Source organism: Felis catus, chromosome C1 (genome assembly GCF_018350175.1).
Source record: "Felis catus isolate Fca126 chromosome C1, F.catus_Fca126_mat1.0, whole genome shotgun sequence".
NCBI lineage: Eukaryota > Metazoa > Chordata > Mammalia > Carnivora > Felidae > Felis > Felis catus.
In genome coordinates, this window is record NC_058375.1 from 69,025,627 (window position 1) to 69,044,097 (window position 18,471).

Here is an 18,471-nt window from a genome sequence, read left to right on the forward strand (position 1 = left end):
GGACCACTGCTTTCTCTCTCCTGAAATCTGAGCACCGATATCATATTGTACTAGTTGTTTCATGGGAAAAGATGGATTACAAGACTGTGAATTCAAATGGTGGCCGGTTGCCGTTTTTTAAATCACCAGGATCCCAAATATTAATTTCACATGTGCACATCTTAAGCCATAATTAAGTTGAACAGCAATCTGGTGGGAGATTCCATCTTGTAGTGCACAGACCTTATTCTCAGACTCCTCAGGGATGCTATATTTTACTTTTCCTATTCAACATTTTTTATTTGATATATTTCTTTTGGATTATATTTTTCCATGAAGTTATTCTAATTCAGGAGCTTTGTTCTTTATGGAAATAGGTTATACACTTTTGGGCCAGTCTAATAGGAAGAAAAAAGTTGTGTAGAGAAGCAGAGTAAGAGGTACAATGAGACTTTTGTTTGTTTGTTTTTTGTTTTCTTTTCTTTTCTTTTCTTTTTTAAACGAAGTTCCTGGCTGGTGGAATACTGTGCGGATTTATTTTATTGATTCTTGTTAACTGATGGAGTCCTAATAGAAGAAAAGAGAGAACTAGAAAGAGAAAGAAAATTTGTGTCATATTTCTATATTTTTTTTTAAAAAAAACAAGTTTTTGTGGAGCTGTGAAGTGAAAAAGCTCTTCAGGCAACTACAGTTTCCTGGGGCATTGGCAAAGGAAGACATCAGGTGAAGATGGTTTAGGATTTGGGATGAGCATGTCATCAAAACCTTCAAGTAGCCCAGCCACATCTAGTAACATGGTAATCTGAGAGATTTCCAAATACAAATTCATGAGATCTGCATGCAAAAATCAGATTCAATAGGAATGACAGCTGGCGGGGGGGGGGGGGGGGGGGAGGGGGCACAACATAGAAATCCATTCAATTTTTAAAGCTTTCCTACAGATTCTGAGGCAGAGAAGGTTTATGAATTACTGAGTGGAGGACTACAGAGTCTTTCTCTCATTAGGGAATCCTCTGTTTTTGTCACTCAGCTCTCCCATAAAAGACAGAGACCATGGTCCACCTTGTAGATGAGAGGTTGTTCAGGCACCGAAGAGGGTAAATCCTTTTTTCTACTAGGACTTCTTTGTGGATTTCTCTTTCTCTCTTCTCGTTCATTTTTCTTCTTTTTGCCTTCCTGACTTCATCCTGATGTTTTTGAAGACCGTAAAAGGGATTTTGTTCTATGGGAGATTACAGAAATATTGTGAAATTTGGGTAGAAAATGTACCATGTAGACCAACCTAAGACTTCTTTTTAAAAATAAAAATGTATTCTTGTGAGGTGATTCTTTTATTCCCTTACCGAATTTATCCCACAAAAGCCTGGTCTGTTCGTATCCTTTTTGGCCTAGGTGGGTAGGGCGAGCCTGTCCCTTGTCTCTAGTTGACAGATAATATACCACGAGCCAACTCCTGTCACTCTGCTTCTCTTCACTTGAAGCCCAACTTTTCTGGACCTTCCAAATCCTAAATACTAATGTCTACTGCTTTCAGCGAGCCACTGCACTGAGGTTGATAATTTTAGCACCAGCCTAATACCTTTGCTCTCTATACCATCTCCTACTGTGGATCTCAGCAATTCTACCATCACTTGTCCACCTGACACTACCCTTGTGTTTCAGTCCCTTCCAAGAGTCTACTCTTTTCTGTTTAGTCCCTGTGGTTATAATCACATTCTGGACTTCATTATCTCATTGATATGGAAGCTTTTGCCATCTCTAAATATAGCCTATTCACAGATTGTTTCCCTTTATTTTGATAAATCTACTGATATCTTTTTTTATTAGGGCTCCTGGGCATTAGAGATCTTTCAATAACCTCAATTTAGCAGTCTGCATGTGATATACTTGAGTATCTATTTAATTTGGGTAACTTAGTTGAATTTATTTAGTTCAACAAACACCAATGAAAGGCTGTTTGTGCAGTGCATTATGCTGGGTGCCGTGAATCAAAGATAAATGCCACACTGTCCTTGTATTTGAGTATTTAAATTCTAGTTGGAGAAACATATAGGTAGTTTTAATACAACACAAACTATACCATGACATAATTACACACAGAGAGCTATGGAAACACACACACACACACACACACACACACACACACACACACACACACACGTTTAGTCCAGCCTATGCGTCTAAGGGAAGGATTCCTAGAGAAGAATGGTGATTAAAATGAGTCCTTAAGGATATGAAAGAATTAGATGAAAAAGAGGTTAGAATGTACTATCGGCAGAATTTAGTGCATCAATATTTGTGTGGAGATGTGGAGGGTAGGTTATGGAGGAAACTATGGGAGGGCTGTGGCAGATGACATTAAGCAATGGGTGGGAGTACCATGAAGAATACCATAAGCACCATACCAAAGTGCTTGGATTTTTCCCTTGAGTTGATAGGATTCTGTTGAGGGGTCTATGCAGGGGAATTGTTTGGTTAGATTTGTGTTTTAGGTCAGTCAGTATGGCTGTCTGTAGTTAATGGATTTCATAACAGCAGAGCTGGAAGCAGTGAGACCAGTTGGAACCCAATAGTGACATTCTGGGTCCTTGATTAGAGCAGGAGTTATTAGGGTAGAAAAAAGTCAATTTGAGAAGTGTTTGGGAGGTAAGTTTGTAAAGTTTAGATCGCTTATGCATTAGTTTTTTAAATTAATATTCATGGAGTACCTATGTGCCAGACATCAGTCGGGGTACTTGGATACAGGAGGAAACCACACAGGCAAACATCCCTGCCATCATGGAGCTTACATTCTGGTGGGAATGATAGGCAATAAGAAAAAGGTAAATGTGTAGTGTATTACATGATGATAAGTGCTAGGAAGTGGGGTAAGGGGAGAGAAAGTACGGGGATAGTTACCAGATTTAACCATAAAATATATATAAATATATAGGACACCTGGTTGCATTTAGATTTCAGATGAACAATGTATATATTTTTTACTATAAGTATACTCCATGCATGTGGGGAGACATATTTATGTTAAAAAATTACTCACTGTTCATCTGAAATTTAAATGTAACCAGGTTTCCTGTATTTTATCTAACTACTCTACATATGGGTGGAGGTACTCTTTATAGAGGATGGTGAGTGAAGTCTCTCTAATATGGAATCTTTGAGTATTGCCCAGAAGGAAGTGCAGAGGCAGTCCTGTCGCTATGTCTGGAAAGAACATGCTGACAGGGGAACAGCAAGGGCAAAGGCCTGAACAAGGAGCATGATGTCCTCCAAAGACAGAAAGGAGTCCAGTTTTCAGGAAAGGAGAAGTAATCATATCTGGGGAAAATTCCAGGTTTACTAGGGGCTGAAGTGAATACAATTATGAGTATCGTCTTTCAAAAAAATAACAAAGTTGCAAAAATTAGTTGTGATAAAATAGTCTACAGAAAATCACAGAATTAAAAACACACAAAATACTGCAGACATCACAAAATCCAGGGAAATAAAACATTACTTATATTAACTAACTGCCTGACACAAACCTCTGTAATACATTTTTCCTACCCTTTTGGCTATGTATTAGGGTATTTTCTTCTTGTGAACATAATATTGTAATATCATTTTCTGTAGAGAGAGGAAAGAAAGATTTTTCAGTCTCTCCTTTAGCATGGTTGCTCAAAAATTGGTGCTTTATGGGGCACCTGGGTGGCTCAGTCAGTTAAGCATCGGACTTTGCCTCAGGTTGTGATCGTAGTTCGTGAGTTCAAGCCCCACGTTGGGCTCTGTGCTGACAGCTTAGAACCTGGACCCTGCTTCAGATTCTCTCTCTCTCTCTCTCTCTCTCTCTCTCTCTCTCTCTCTGTCTCTCTTTCTCTCTCTCTGTCCCTGCCCCACTTGTGCTCTCTCTTTATCTTTCAAAATAAATTAATAAACATCAAAAAATCTTATTCATTAAAAAATATGCTTTATTATTGATAATTGATAAAATCTTTTATTTAAGCAACTTAACGATGACGTTAAGTTTAAGATTTTTGTCAAATTTGGGAAAAAAATTTGCATCAATCTTTCTTCATATATTAACAGTAATATCTCAGGACATTTCAAATTTTCTGAGGCAGAGACTGGTCTTCAGTACATTGATTCAACAATTCCTAAGCAGTTTGTCAATGATGTCCTTACTGTAGTAGCATATTATAAATTATGTGTTATATTTGTGAACACCAAGATTGTACTGCATTATAGGGTATGTTTCTAAAATTTTTTTTAACATTTATTTATTTTTGAGACAGAGCATGAATGGGGGAGGGTCAGAGAGAGAGGGAGACACAGAATCTGGCTCCAGGCTCTGAGCTGTCAGCACAGAGCCCGACGCGGGGCTCGAACTCACAGACCGTGAGATCATGACCTGAGCTGAAGTCGGCCGCTTAACCTACTGAGCCACCCAGGTGCCCCTATAGGGTACGTTTCTGAAAGAAGAATAGTATTGGGCTGCCTGGGTGGCTCAGTTAGTTAAGTGGTTGATTCTTGATTTAGGCTCAGATCATGATCTCAAGGTTCATGAGATTGAGACCTGCATTGGGCTCTGCACTGATAGCGTGGAGGCTGCTTGGCATTCTCTCTCTCTCCCTCTCTCTGCTCTTCCTCTGCTCATGTTCTCTCTCTCTCTCTCTCAAAAAAAAAAAAAACTTAAAAAAAAGAAGAATAGTATTTTGAGTAGGCTTTAATGAGAACTGAATCCTCCATGTGTGATTTACTAATTTCAGGCTCCATACATTTCAAACTCTCTCCACCATATATTCTCAGTGGTTGGTGCCCTAAAGCCTCTTTCTACGGCAATCGGACTTTACCCTGCATTTCAGGTCATGATGCCTGGTGAATTAAGGCAGTAAGCAGCACCAATAACAACTTAACAGGGTGGCTAGCACATGGAAGTGGCAGCAAACTACATAAAGATATTCCTCGAAACCCAAACTCAAATTATCTTCATGTCAGTTTCTCCTACAGATATGATTATGTCTAACCGATCACGAGGAGTAATGTAATAGATGATACATGTAAACTCAGAGTGGAAAAGCCCTGTGAACTTAACTGGTTTCATTAAAATACCTTACTTTTGCAATTGTTACAAAAACAAAACAAAACAAAACAACAACAACAACAACAACAAAACACATCATCATCATGCAAACCCATTTCTGGGTCTCCTCCCCCAGACTTGAGAGTACTCATCCCAGTGAAGGGTCCTTTACTAACTTCACAGTAAATTCACCTATGCAGTGATTAACATCTATATGGATCTAATAAGTAAACATTATATATATATAATACATACATGCGTTATATATACATTATATATATAATACGTACATACATACATACATACATACATATATATGTGTATATATGTGTGCGTGTGTGTGTACATATATATATAATACATACATACATTATATATACATTATATATATATAATACGTACATACATACATACATACATACATATATATGTGTATATATATGTGCGTGTGTGTGTGTGTGTATATATAACCAAATGATAACATTTTAAAATTTATTAATTCAAACCTGTAAATTTTAGCATATCTAAAAATTAGGAGCATTTTACAATAAATGGTGTTTTTTTTTTTTTAATTTTTTTTTTCAACGTTTATTTATTTTTGGGAGAGAGAGAGACAGAGCATGAACGGGGGAGGGGCAGAGAGAGAGGGAGACACAGAATGGGAAACAGGCTCCAGGCTCTGAGCCATCAGCCCAGAGCCTGACGCGGGGCTCGAACCCACGGACCGCGAGATCGTGACCTGGCTGAAGTCGGACGCTTAACCGACTGCGCCACCCAGGCGCCCCTAAATGGTGTTTTATAAATGTTATTGGTCAAGGAGTAATTCATAATAAGATTGTCATTACCTCATTTTAACCTAATTAGCTTTTGAAAGACCTTGCCTGTAAATGCAAACTTGTCCTGAGGTACTAGGAGTTCAGGCTTCAGCATATGAATGTCACCCGTGAATTATACTCATAACATACCAAACAACTCACCTAAATGATTTAAAATTTCTTTTGACTCAGGAAGAGCATATAGGCTAGCATTGTTTTCTTAACAAATTTTACTTATCATGTAAAACTTTGATAAAAAATAAATACAAAAATAGGCATAGAGGAAGAGAATCCAAAAAACAGAAATTAGAGACAGTGATTAGACTATCCTTTGAGGAAGGATTGTTTTAAAGGGGATGGAGAAACAGCAGTAAGTGGAGAGGTATGCAGGGAGAAGCCGCAATTGTTTCTTAATAGTAGAGCGTATGTTTATGGGAATAATCTGAGAGAGAAAGAGAGAGAAAATGGATGAAATAGGTGACTGAGCCCTTCTCTTAAAAAAGGAATGGAGGCTGGATGGGTACAGAGTGATTGGCTTCAGAAGACACAATGAAGGTGAGTTTGATGCAGAGGGCAGATGTGGAGGCAGATGTAGAACGTGGTTGGAACTGGAGGGTATTATACCAAGTGAAATAAGTCAGTCAGACAAAGAGAGATATCATATGTTTTTACTCATAGTGAAACTTGAGAAACTTAACAGAAGACCATGGAGGAAGGGAAGGGGAAAAAATAGTTTCAAACAGAGTGGGAGGCAAACCATAAGAGACTCTTGAATACAGAGAACAAACTGAGGGTTGAAGGGGGTCGGGGGAGAGGGAAAAATGGGTGATGGGCATTGAGGAGGGCACTTGTTGAGATGAGCTCTGGATGTTGTAAGCAATGAATCATGGGAATCTACCCCCAAAACCAAGAGCACAGTGTATACACTGTATGTTAGCCATCTTGACAATAAATTATATTAAAAAAAAAAAAGTCTTTTCAATTGCTTCTATTTCTAAGTGACATAATATGCAGTTACCAGCTGAAAATGAAGACCAGAGATGGATATTAGTAGTTTGAGGAGAAGGAGAAATAGTGAAATAGTCATTTAGGAGAGAGAGTGAACTGACTGGCTAGGTGCTGTAGGATTGCTAAGAGCACACTAGAGTTGAGTGGTCATAAATCTAAAATGAAGCCAGTCAGTATGTGGTGATTAATTAATGCAGGGGATGAGAAATGTGGAGTGAGGAAAGGAAAGCACCTAGAATAGCTCCCGAGTCTTGCCTTGAGCAATGGTTATATATTGGTGCATTGAATCAGGGGATGCAGGTGAAACAGGCATAGAGTAGGGAGTAGAGATAGTGTGACTTCAGTTTTTAAGATGTTAACTAAAAAGTGCTTATAGGATATGTATATGGACTGGTATTCGGCCATAATTTAAATACGTAAGTTTTCAAAAGCAAAGGAAAATTTTAGGGTTGGTGATATCAATTCACATCACCACCCCATGTAAACGTGAATTAATTGAATGCCATTGGTTAGATGTAGGGTTTAGAATGAGCCTCATTGTGATGTTTGTTAGTTGTAGAATGTTTGTGGGGGGCTGAGTTATTAAGGAAGAAAACATGAGGAATGGGGAGGCACAGAGAACTTCACCGTGGAAGATGCAAACGTAGAGGTTTGTATACTACCCACTAATGAGCTATGCCCAAATGTTGGACTGAGGGCACCATGCCATTGATTGGGCCCATTGATCTGACAACTACTCTGTACTTGTGCTGCTTGACTATTTTTTTTTAAAGAAAACTACTTTATTTAGAAATTTTTTGTTGGAGTCAGATGTCATTTGAACTGAACTGAATATAACTGAAACATAACTGAATATTCTTCTAGCTTTCAATGCATATAGAAATATTTTATTACAGAGAAGGAACTTTATATACATGCGGTAATTGATTGTTTGAAAGTACAAATAAAAATGTCAACCAAATCTGTTATGTTAAAAGCCTCTGACTTTGTTATTATTTTATTTTAAATTAATTATCTCTTTTGAATGTTCCACTATAGATGTTTAAAACCTGATTCCTAAATACACCATTTTCTTTAAATTTCTCAGATTTTTAAACTTATTTTTATCTCATTTTTTTAAAAACATCTGATTTAGAATAAATTACTTCTTTGGTTTAATTGTAGGGACATTCTAAGATCTCTAAACATAGTCTTACTAGTTGTGTACCACATACTTCTTAAAACTAATATCTTGAAATGTTTCATAGTTAAATAATCCAAAAAACAATTACAGAAATCAATAGTGTCAAGATAATGTTTAGGGAATAAATTAAAGCATTGGACATATGCCCAACAGCAGAGAAAAAAATGCTTTTAAGGGAACTATGTTAATACATTTTTAATGATATTCTACATCATAATATGTAGTATTATGAAATTGATCAGATTGACTTCATATGGTAATGCATTTTGCATACTTTTATTAAATTGTATTCAAATTCAATGCCTTGTAATCATTTAAAACAGAAGTGTCATTTTAAATTTTATAATACGCTAAATAGTTAAATAATTTAACATGAAAAATTTAATGTACCATTTTGATAATGTATCAGGATTTACAGAGAATTGGTTTCTTTTATCTTTTATTCCTGAATCCCTAAAATAAAGAGTGTCAGCATATGAAATTCAATTTGTATTTTCTCCTGTAAAAATTTATCTACACTAGATTTAGAATACAATGCTTTGGGGAGTTAAATAAATTTTTCAAATTTGAAAATTAAAATGTGTGCACCTAATTATGGTTTTCTGATCGATATATGCATTTATCTTTTTGTGCCATCTTGAGAGAAGGACTTTATTCAACCTCCAGGATGGGTCGTGTATAACAAACACAGTATTGGAATAAACTGAAATTTCTTGCTTACTTGTTATGTGTTTGCTTGCATATAGTTTTTTTTTTTTTGAGATTTTATTTTTAAGTAATCTCTACACCCAGCATGGGCCTCGAACTCACAACTCCCAAGATCAAAAGTTGCATGCTCCACCCACTGAGCCAGCCAGCCACCCCTGCTTGTGTGTTTGTGTGTGCATAAGTATGGTTAATACAGCTTCACATAATCTTATTTACATTTACCCCTTCACTATTATTAGACAGAGATAACCCCCACTGTATTTTGTAGACATCTTTTTCTTCCTCCTCACATGCCACCTTTGTACACACTCGGGGATTAATTACTGGGCAGATTCTGTCCTTTGTGTCTGTGTACTGATAACAGCTAATCGTCTAGTAAATTTTGGCTCACTTTCTATACTCAAATAGCTTTGCTATTAACAAGGCAGGATTTTTAGCAGATCAGAACACAAAACCAACTTTAGAGTTAGACAATTTTGAGTTCATTCTGCATTTTCTAGCTATGTGATTCTGAGTGAATGACTTAAGCTCCCTAAGCCTTAATTCCTCATTTGCGAAATGGGATAATGATACATATAAGGATCCTTACCTCGCAAGATTATCATCAATATGAATTGAATACCATAAGCAAAACATCTAGCCATGATTTGCTTATAGTACTTGGTTATTATATTATCATTATTTTAATTCAGTTCATCTGGACTAGTTTCTGAGACCTAGTCATGTATATCTACTTAGATGTTGTGGTGGATATGATACAGAGTGTCTTCTTAACAAAGGGTAATGTTCCTCCTTCTCAGAATGGTCCAGATAGTCAGAAGTGCATCATGATATGGCTTCTTTGATCAGAATCAATCAGAGTATGAATAGGACCTGATTCAAGTCATGCCAAACAAGGTCCCAACCTAGACATTTTCAAAGTAAAGCAAGAGAAAGAGCTTTATGGAATCTGTCTCTGAGGGCAGAGCTAAAAGATGTGATGCTCAAAAAGTACCAGCAGTTTGCACAGTTTGCACAGTACCACGTGATGGGATCAGGTTGTTAATTAGAATACAGTTGAAAGTAGGAAGAAACACTACTTCGTTTTTTATTGTTTGTTGAGCACCTCCTTGCTGGATAGTGATAAGCACTAAGGGCTCACAAAAGTGAGCAGAACCAGTCAAGTCTCCTGCTTCTTGGAGTGTATGAGCTAATGAAATGTCCAGTGTTGAAGACAAGGCACTGAAGGAGTAAATATAACCATGAGTGACTGATTAGACACTAAGTGCTGTGAAGGAAGGAATAGGGTCCAGGGACAGGATGGACTAGAGAGTTAGGAAAATCTTCTGTGAATAAGTCACACTTAAGCCAATACAGTGAATCCTAGAAGTGGCTATCTAGGCAGAGATGGAGAGGAGGGTGGCTCAGGTAGGGGGAAAAAAGATGTGCAAAGAAAATGAAGAGGAACAGGAAGTATTTAAAAAACTAAATGAAAACTCAGTTATGAAGTGGTGATTCACAGTGTAGACTATGGACCCATACTGCTTGGTTTTGAACAAAGAGCTACTAGTAACTACCTGTTGCTCTTTGAGCAAATTATTTAACCACGTTCTGTATCAACTTTATCAAATGTTTAAGGGAATCACACAAGTTACATAGTAACCTCAGAGTGGTCTGCGAGGGGACTAAGGGAAATGATATATGTAAAGCACTTGACACAATGTGTTCAGCATGCGCTAAGAATTCAACCTATAAAGGGTGAATCTTAGAGGGTAAAAACTCAAGAAGAGGCCGAGAAGTAGTGAAGAGCATGAGAAATTATCTGGTCTCCATTTTGGACAGCTCTCCAAGTCTGTAGAGTAGAAAATATATTTGACACGTAGGATTAGATGTGAGGAAGCAATTCCTATACTGCAGGGTTAGGTGATGAGGCTTTGATGCAGCTGGTGGCAGTTGTGGGGACAGATTTTAGAGTGTTTGGGAAATAAGATCTATAGGACTTGGACAAAAATTGAAAATGAATGTAAAGGAGAAGAAAAGGTATCAGGAGTAGCAAGGAACTTCTGAGATCAGAAGCTAGAGGGACAGGAAATACACCTAAGAACAAAAATACAATGCAAGGCATTAAGTCTTATTGTCAAGATAGGAACAAATTGCAGACTGAGCACAGAGGAGGGGATGTGTTTGTAAACAATCTGAGGATCTTTGGGAATTTCCATTATAGAGTTTGGAAATTTGTTGCTTTATTTATTTTTATTACTATTATTATTATTTTTACACAAGCAAAATAGGGAGACTGAAAATAATGGCGCAATTATTTTCCTATGCTTCCCTCTGAAAAAAATCAGGTGGTTACTCACCAGAAACACAAATTTTCAATAGCTGTTGAATGATCTTTATGTTTTATTATTTTATCAAAACTCCCATATACATTGAAATCCATTATTCAGTGCTGATTTCCAAATACAAAAACAGAATTAGAAAAAGTGAACATTTTTGATAGGCACACCCTAGATATTGGACCCTCTGGTCTCACCATGCAGAGAAAACTTCTCTCTTCCGTGGGGGATGTGTGCTGATGGGGAGAGGGAGAATAGTGTGCACTCCATGCTCTTTGTTTTCTTCTGGGAGAGAAGAATTTCCTCTCTGTCTATGGAAGCTTGAGAAGTAGGGATGAGCTTGCTGTGGGGGCACAGCTGAATGATGCAGCAAGTTGAAACTGAATAATTGATTGAAGTTTCTGGAAATTGAACTTATGGGTATGTGGGGGCCATATTTTATTTTGAATAAAACAACAGAGATATCTGGTATAAAAATACTTTCTTCTTTAAGGGTTAGAGTCTACTCCTGAAACCAAAACGACACTGTATGTTAACTAACTTGAATTTAAATAAATAAATTAAAAAAAAAAAAAAGAATTAGAGTATGCCAACAGAAGTCAATGATCAATGCAAATTTCTAAAATAAATTTTTTTTTGTAATAATTCCACAGTTTTAGGTAAGGCTAAAAAAACAGACAGAAGTAAAGTTGAAGATCAAAATAGAACAAATTTATGGTAAGTATATTAAAAGACAGAACATTTTAGTTTTATTATCCAAAAAGAAATTGTCAGATGGATAAAAGCCATGCTACTTAACTATCATGGCTCTAATGGCACTAGCCATATATATATATATATATTTTGTTTGTTTGTTTTTAATTTTGAGAACCTACTAGGTATTGAGCAAATGCTTATAGACTCCAGTAGGACAAGAAGTTCTTTGCATGTTATAAGACAAAGAACACACTAGGAAAGATTTTCATTTTTTATTTAATCAAGTTAATAAACACCCCTCAACCTATGTCTCCTCTGTAAAATGGAGTATTAATACCTAACTGTAGAGTATTAAAAGTTATTGAGATAATATATATTAGATATTATGCTTTTAATAAATAGTGGTTATTATTATTATGTGATCTTCATATTTTATTTTCTAGAAGATTGGATTACAGTCATAAAGCCAAATCATATTTTTGGTTCAGAGTAAGCCTAAAATTAATTAAAATTAAAGCATTTTTCACATGAGCTGATTCAAATATTTCTTATAATTTCTTAAAATTTGTTTATAAAACTAAATATAAATGTATTTATTTATAAAATTTTAGGATTCCAAAATTCGAGTTTATATTGATACCATGAGGTTCTGTGAAAGTGAATTCTGATCATTTTAACATCCACTTACTAATAAGTATTTATGTTGTAGATGTAAATGCAACATGGTATCAGTTGTTTATTGATGCCTTAACAAATTATCACATACTTGGTGGCTTAAAACAACCCACATTTCTTGTCTCACAGTTTTGTAGGTTAGAAAGCCAGCATGGTGTCATTGGGCTAAAACTATGGTGGCAGTTCAATTGCCTTCTATATAGGCTGCCCCAGGGGGAGAATCTGCTCTTTCCAGGCTCATCTGGGTTCTTGGTAGAATTCAGTTCCAACCAGTTGTAGGACTGAGATCACCACTGTATTGCTGGCTTTTGGCCAACAGCCCTTCACAGTTTCAGGAAGCCGCCCAAACAACCTTCATCTTGAAAGCCAGCAAAGGTGGTTGGGGCCCTTTTGGACTTCCCAATTACCTCCTCTGTGGCTTCATGTCTTTGGCTTATTCTTCTACATCTCTTTGACTTCATCTGGAGAAAGTTTTCTGCTTTTAAAGGCTCATATGATTGCATTGGGCACACCTGGATGATCCAGGATTATGAGAATCTTCTTGTTTTAAGGTCCATAACCTTAATTACATCTGTAAAGCCCCTTTTGCAGTGTTCCGTGTTCACAGGTTCTAGGGACTCAGGTGTACAAATTTTGAGTGGAGGCATTATTCTGCCTACCACAAATATGTATTCTCAAATAGTAATCTGTGTGAATTTTTGGTGTGCCAACAGAGTCTTAAATTTTTTACTAGTAAACAATTAAGAAAGATATGTAACATATGTACTGCATTTTCATAAGGAAATTTGTAAATCATACTTATATTAGCTAACATTGTTTTATTTCTTCAATTACCATCAAATTACACATGTTTGGTAACTCCCTTTGAAGTAAATGAGCAACATTTATTCTCAATAAAGCTTCCATTTTAACTAGGCACATTAAATATCATTAGCACAAATTCATTATAAATTACATTCCAGATTTCATACAGGGTTTATTTACCCAGCACTTGTTATATAGGGAAAGTTAACTAAGATAATATTAATATTAGTTTTAGCAGATGCCCTACAGTTAACTAGAATCTATTTAATACAAGAAGAAATTCTTGCTTTCTTTTGTAACGGACAAAAATCAAATCCATGTTTAGATTATGCTTATTAATCTCACCATTCTACTTTTATTTTTATTCTAATGATACATGTAAATTCAGAGGCATATTTACAATAGATGGACTTTAAATGTAAACTTCACTGTTTTGTATCACTAATTATGTTAAAAGATACATAAATTCTCTATAATTACCCTAAGCTTATTGCTATTTTAATATAACACCTTTTTTTTTTAAATGTAACTTGGATTTTTGACATTAGTCCTTGATTTGTATTTTATCCAAGCACCACAGTCTTGGATATCCCCTGCAGAGATAGATCCATTCCTAACAAGGGTCTTTTTTTTTGGAACTTGGTAATGATTATAATACAGATGACAATCCCTGTCACTCTTTTTAGGCTGTAGCTTTTCAAGGCAGAGTGGTGCTCCCTGATCCTTCTTAAGCCCCTGTTTAAATGTAAATTAGAAGAGACCAGTTTATATTACTTAGGTTTATATTACTTATTCCCGGCATCCATATGCAACACCAGATTGCAAAAAAATATATATGTATATATATATATATTTGTAAGAAGCTATCCCTATATTTATCTTATGACACTCATCACTGACACTTTAGTGCTTAAGCCCCCAGACTAGAAGCATTTCAATTATCTACCTAAGGGAAAAACCATCCCAAACAGACAGACCTTTGTCTGTTTTAGAGCTGGATTGAGTAAGTGGAAAGCAAGTGACTTTTTAGTGCTCTTGGTCTAATTAGATAGCAGTTTGGTCAAAGGGGTTATTTGCATCTTTTCCTGAATAAGAGAAATTAAATGCCCTTAACCGGATTTTGAAAGGCAGATCAGACCTTAGACGGCCTAATATCACCTTTTCCACTGAAGGTTTTAATTTAAAAAAAGTTCCATCTTTAGGTACATGAGAGGACAGTATCGTGGACAGAAGGTAATTATTAGCAGCATTCAAGGGCGAAGAAGAAAGAAAAGTAGCAAGACCCTTCCCTTAGCCTTTTAATAGAAGGTGAAAGTGGGGGGGTGGGGGTGGGAAAGAGCTTTACCTATGAAAGGAGAAACTTCCTTTCTCTGAATTTTCATCGAGTTTTTTACTTAAACTTTGGTGATTTGGTGTCCTGTTAATTTAGCACTTGACTGTGGAAATTTTTTATCAGCAGAAGTACAGTTATTATCACTAAATGTCATTATCATATGAAAACAAAGAGGCTAGAGGAACAGAGCAATCTCCTTGTTGGTATTCAATGAATAGATAAAGTCTCATTCATATCACCTACATAAGGTGTCACTTAAAATCCTTGGGATCAGGGTGACTCAGTCAGTTTAACATATGACTTTGGCTCAGGTCATGGTTTTGTGGTTCATGAGTTGGACCCTCACATTGGGCTCTGTGCTGACAGCTCAGAGCCTGGAGTCTGCTTCAGATTCTGTGTCTCCCTCTTGCTCTGCTCTTTCCCAGCTTGGGCTCTGTCTCTCTCTGTCTCTTAAAAATGAATAAATGCTTAAAAAAATAAAATAAAATCCTTGGTATGAAATCTCTCTGCTCCCATTTATAATCTGTAGGATTTTAATTCCTTTGGGCCTAACTATTCTCAACTGCAAACTGGATCAATATTGCTCATTTCATCGGTTTGTTTTAACGGCTAATTGAGATAATGCTTGTGAAATCTTTTGCATGTTTATTATCTAAGTGTTCAATAAATAAAGATGCTGTTATTTATTTTATTTCATGCTCATGGCAAACCTGTGAAGCAGGCAAGGAAGGTATTATTATTATCATTTCACAGTTGAAGAAACTGAGACAGGACTAGTTGGAGGCTTTCTTGTCCGTAATGGAATGTTGATGATTCTTTCCACTACTCAGTGCTGCTTCTCAGCCCTGCAGTTGCCTGTCTAGATGTGAAGGAGACCTAATTTAGAGTATCTTCTTGATTTGAAGGTGTGCAGTAACCTATCATGTGCACAGCACACTGCAACAGATGCTGAAGGAAACAGAGAAGTATGATTGCTGTACACGCTTCCTGTTCAGTAGACAAGAGGTCTAGCTTACTTGGTTCTGGTCCTTCTTGGCTCAGAGAGTTGACTCAAAAGCACATAATCATAGAGTTGAGGTCACCATAAATATAATGCTGCCCGTAGCATATAGTATCCCTGTACATGTTAAGGACTTGGTATTAAAGCTAGCTTCCTTCTCTGTTTGATAATCACTTCTCCTTGCCCATTATTTCCCTCCCCTCCTTTCTTTCCTCATCTAATAGACTTTTATTAGAAGACAAGCAGTTAGGGGCACCTGGGTGGCTCGGTCGGTTGAGTGTCCAACTTCAGCTCAGGTCATCATCTCGCAGTCTGTGAGTTCGAGCCCCGTGTTGGGCTCTGTGCTGACAGCTCAGAGCCTGGAGCCTGCTTCTGATTCTGTGTCTCCCTCTCTCTCTCTCTGCCTCTCCCCCGCTCATGCTCTGTCTCTCTCTCTCTGTCAAAAATAAATAAACATTAAAAAAAATTAAAAAAAAAAGAAGACAAGCAGTTAAGCCTGACCTCTCTAGTAGATATTATTTCCTCCATGTCTTTAGTGTCTCTAAAAAACAGATTTTGCTTTAATGATGGATTAAATTAAGGGGGTTGTAGATGGCTTTCTGATAAAATTTTCCTTGTATATAGTTTTTACCACACTTAAAAGAAGCCTAGTATGATCTTTTGAGTGACACAGGGAGGTAACTGGAAGTTCCCTGCAACCTGAGTATGTTGTCTTGGATCACATAGCATGCTGCAATGTGATGACTGGTTTCAACAACATAAGGATGTAAGGAAACAACAGGCGGATTGAATTAAATGTTTGTGTGTTGGAGTATTTCGTGTGTGAGTGCGTGTGTGAATTAGGTGAATTAGAGCAGAAGGGATTAAGAGGCGGGGAGAGAAGAAAATCAAGATGACATGACTCACACAAAGAGTCCAAATGCTCCCAAACCCTAAGCCCTGATTGCGGTCAGGATCCAAAGGAGCGCACGCTTTTTATGTCTCTTGCCGTGCTTTTTCTTGCCCTGCTTGTCACTCTCCTGCCATTCCATTAGATCTGGTTTAAATCTGTTGGGTAATAAGACAACTCTACTGAGCTATATTTTTTCCTCCAGTTTTATTTCAATATAAGGTCATACATAGTAACTGGAAAAATCTGTTTGGGGGCAAATAGCATGACCCATAGCATGAGAATATTTCTGAATGATGGAGAACCAGATTTGTTAGAGCATATTCCAACAGCTGTCTTTTCTGAGTTGATTCCTTATAGCTCAGTCTTTTTTTTTTTTATTTTTTTTAAATTTTTTTTTCTTCAATGTTTTTATTTATTTTTGGGACAGAGAGAGGCAGAGCATGAACGGGGGAGGGGCAGAGAGAGAGGGAGACACAGAATCGGAAACAGGCTCCAGGCTCTGAGTCATCAGCCCAGAGCCTGACGCGGGGCTCGAACTCACAGACCGCGAGATCGTGACCTGGCTGAAGTCGGACGCTTAACCGACTGCGCCACCCAGGCGCCCCGCTTATAGCTCAGTCTTAAAACATTTATCTATCTTGCCAAAGGGGCAAGGTCTAGTTGTCTTCTTGTTCTCTCTTTTTTCTAAATTGGAATTATATACGAATGAGACAGGAAATGGCTAGAATGCCCATCCAGCATGTAAAAATGGGACCAGGAAAGCAAAACTTTTTGAGATACACCTCTGCAAAGTATTGTGAAAGTCACATGAGATCGTCTTTATTCCTAACGCTAGCTGTCTGTTTTACAATCCAAAAAATATGACAGAACACAGTGTGATAGCTTGTCAAGGTATCTCCATGGGATCATGGGGCACATTTTCCTCTCGTGATACACTGTGGCCGTATATCTGTGTTTTAGAGCTGGAGGATGTCTTATAGACCACCTAGTTTAACCTCCATTTAATAGACATAGTAACTAAATCATAGACATGGGAATTTGCCTAATTTTACACAGCAGGTTACTGAAAAGTCTGAATAAAGACAAATTTAAACTTCCAGGCAATCTCCTACCTATAACTCTAGGTATTTTGAGGGGGAAAAACATGATAAACAATCCTAAAGTCATCGTTGAATGAATGACAACGCAGATGCTCTAATTTGACTCATGTAACAACAGAAGCAATCCAACTACTCTTTTCAGACCTAAGTGATGAGTGGCTTTCTGATAATCCAGTTCTTTCAGCTGTACCTACCCAACATGCCTCTTTATGGTGAATGTCACCTCACAGCTGAAGCAAGTTTATGGGGCACTGCAGTTCCCCGGGCGTTCTTTGTTCAGTGGAGAACCAGAGAACTTCAGTCTCGGGGACTGTGAATCCACCAGCTTTCATCAGTCTGAAATGCATTTTAAATCAGTGTCAGGCTGGCTGCAAAATTTATTTCTCCAACTTTATAGTGAGTCCAGCTGCCCCACACTCCTGTGAGTACCTATACTAATTACATATGATGAAACATAAGAAATGAGCAAAAACAATGATTTGGAGCTGCGTTTGAAAGGAGAGGTGAAAATGCAGACTCAAAAACAATAATCCTAATCAGTGCCGTAGAGAAAGCAAGCTTCTGGGTACGTTATCATGGCCTTAAGGAAAATGTATACATATAGAAGCTTTATGTTACTATATAGACCAAAATGAGACTATTAATGTTGGTGTCTTCCCTTGAGAATGCTGACAGTCTTTCATTTTCTTTTGTCTGGTATTTCTGAAGCTGTCTTTTCTCACATCTGAGTTTGGTTAGTCACTATTTCAAACATTATTATACTGAAAACGTTATTATACTGAAAATTCAAATAAAATGATTTTGCCTTTAGGTCTCAGATTCCACACAGGATTCTTTAATTATTAGTGAAGCAGGTTTGATTTTTTCCATATTGAAACCAGTCTCCTCAGTGCTTCTAGGACTG

The 18,471-nt window shown here is 37.0% G+C and overlaps 2 long non-coding RNA genes across 2 annotated transcripts in view; both read left to right on the top strand.

The window, feature by feature from the left end:
- LOC123379670 overlaps positions 1-18,471 on the top strand; it is a 228,952-nt gene that overhangs the window by 68,926 nt on the left and 141,555 nt on the right. The window lies entirely within an intron of this gene.
- The window catches only part of LOC111561955, a 44,141-nt gene continuing 32,397 nt past the window's right edge, over positions 6,728-18,471 (top strand). Inside the window, exon 1 of the long non-coding RNA XR_006584435.1 lies at positions 6,728-11,784. This is a non-coding gene — a long non-coding RNA (uncharacterized LOC111561955). The remainder of the gene's footprint in view (positions 11,785-18,471) is intronic.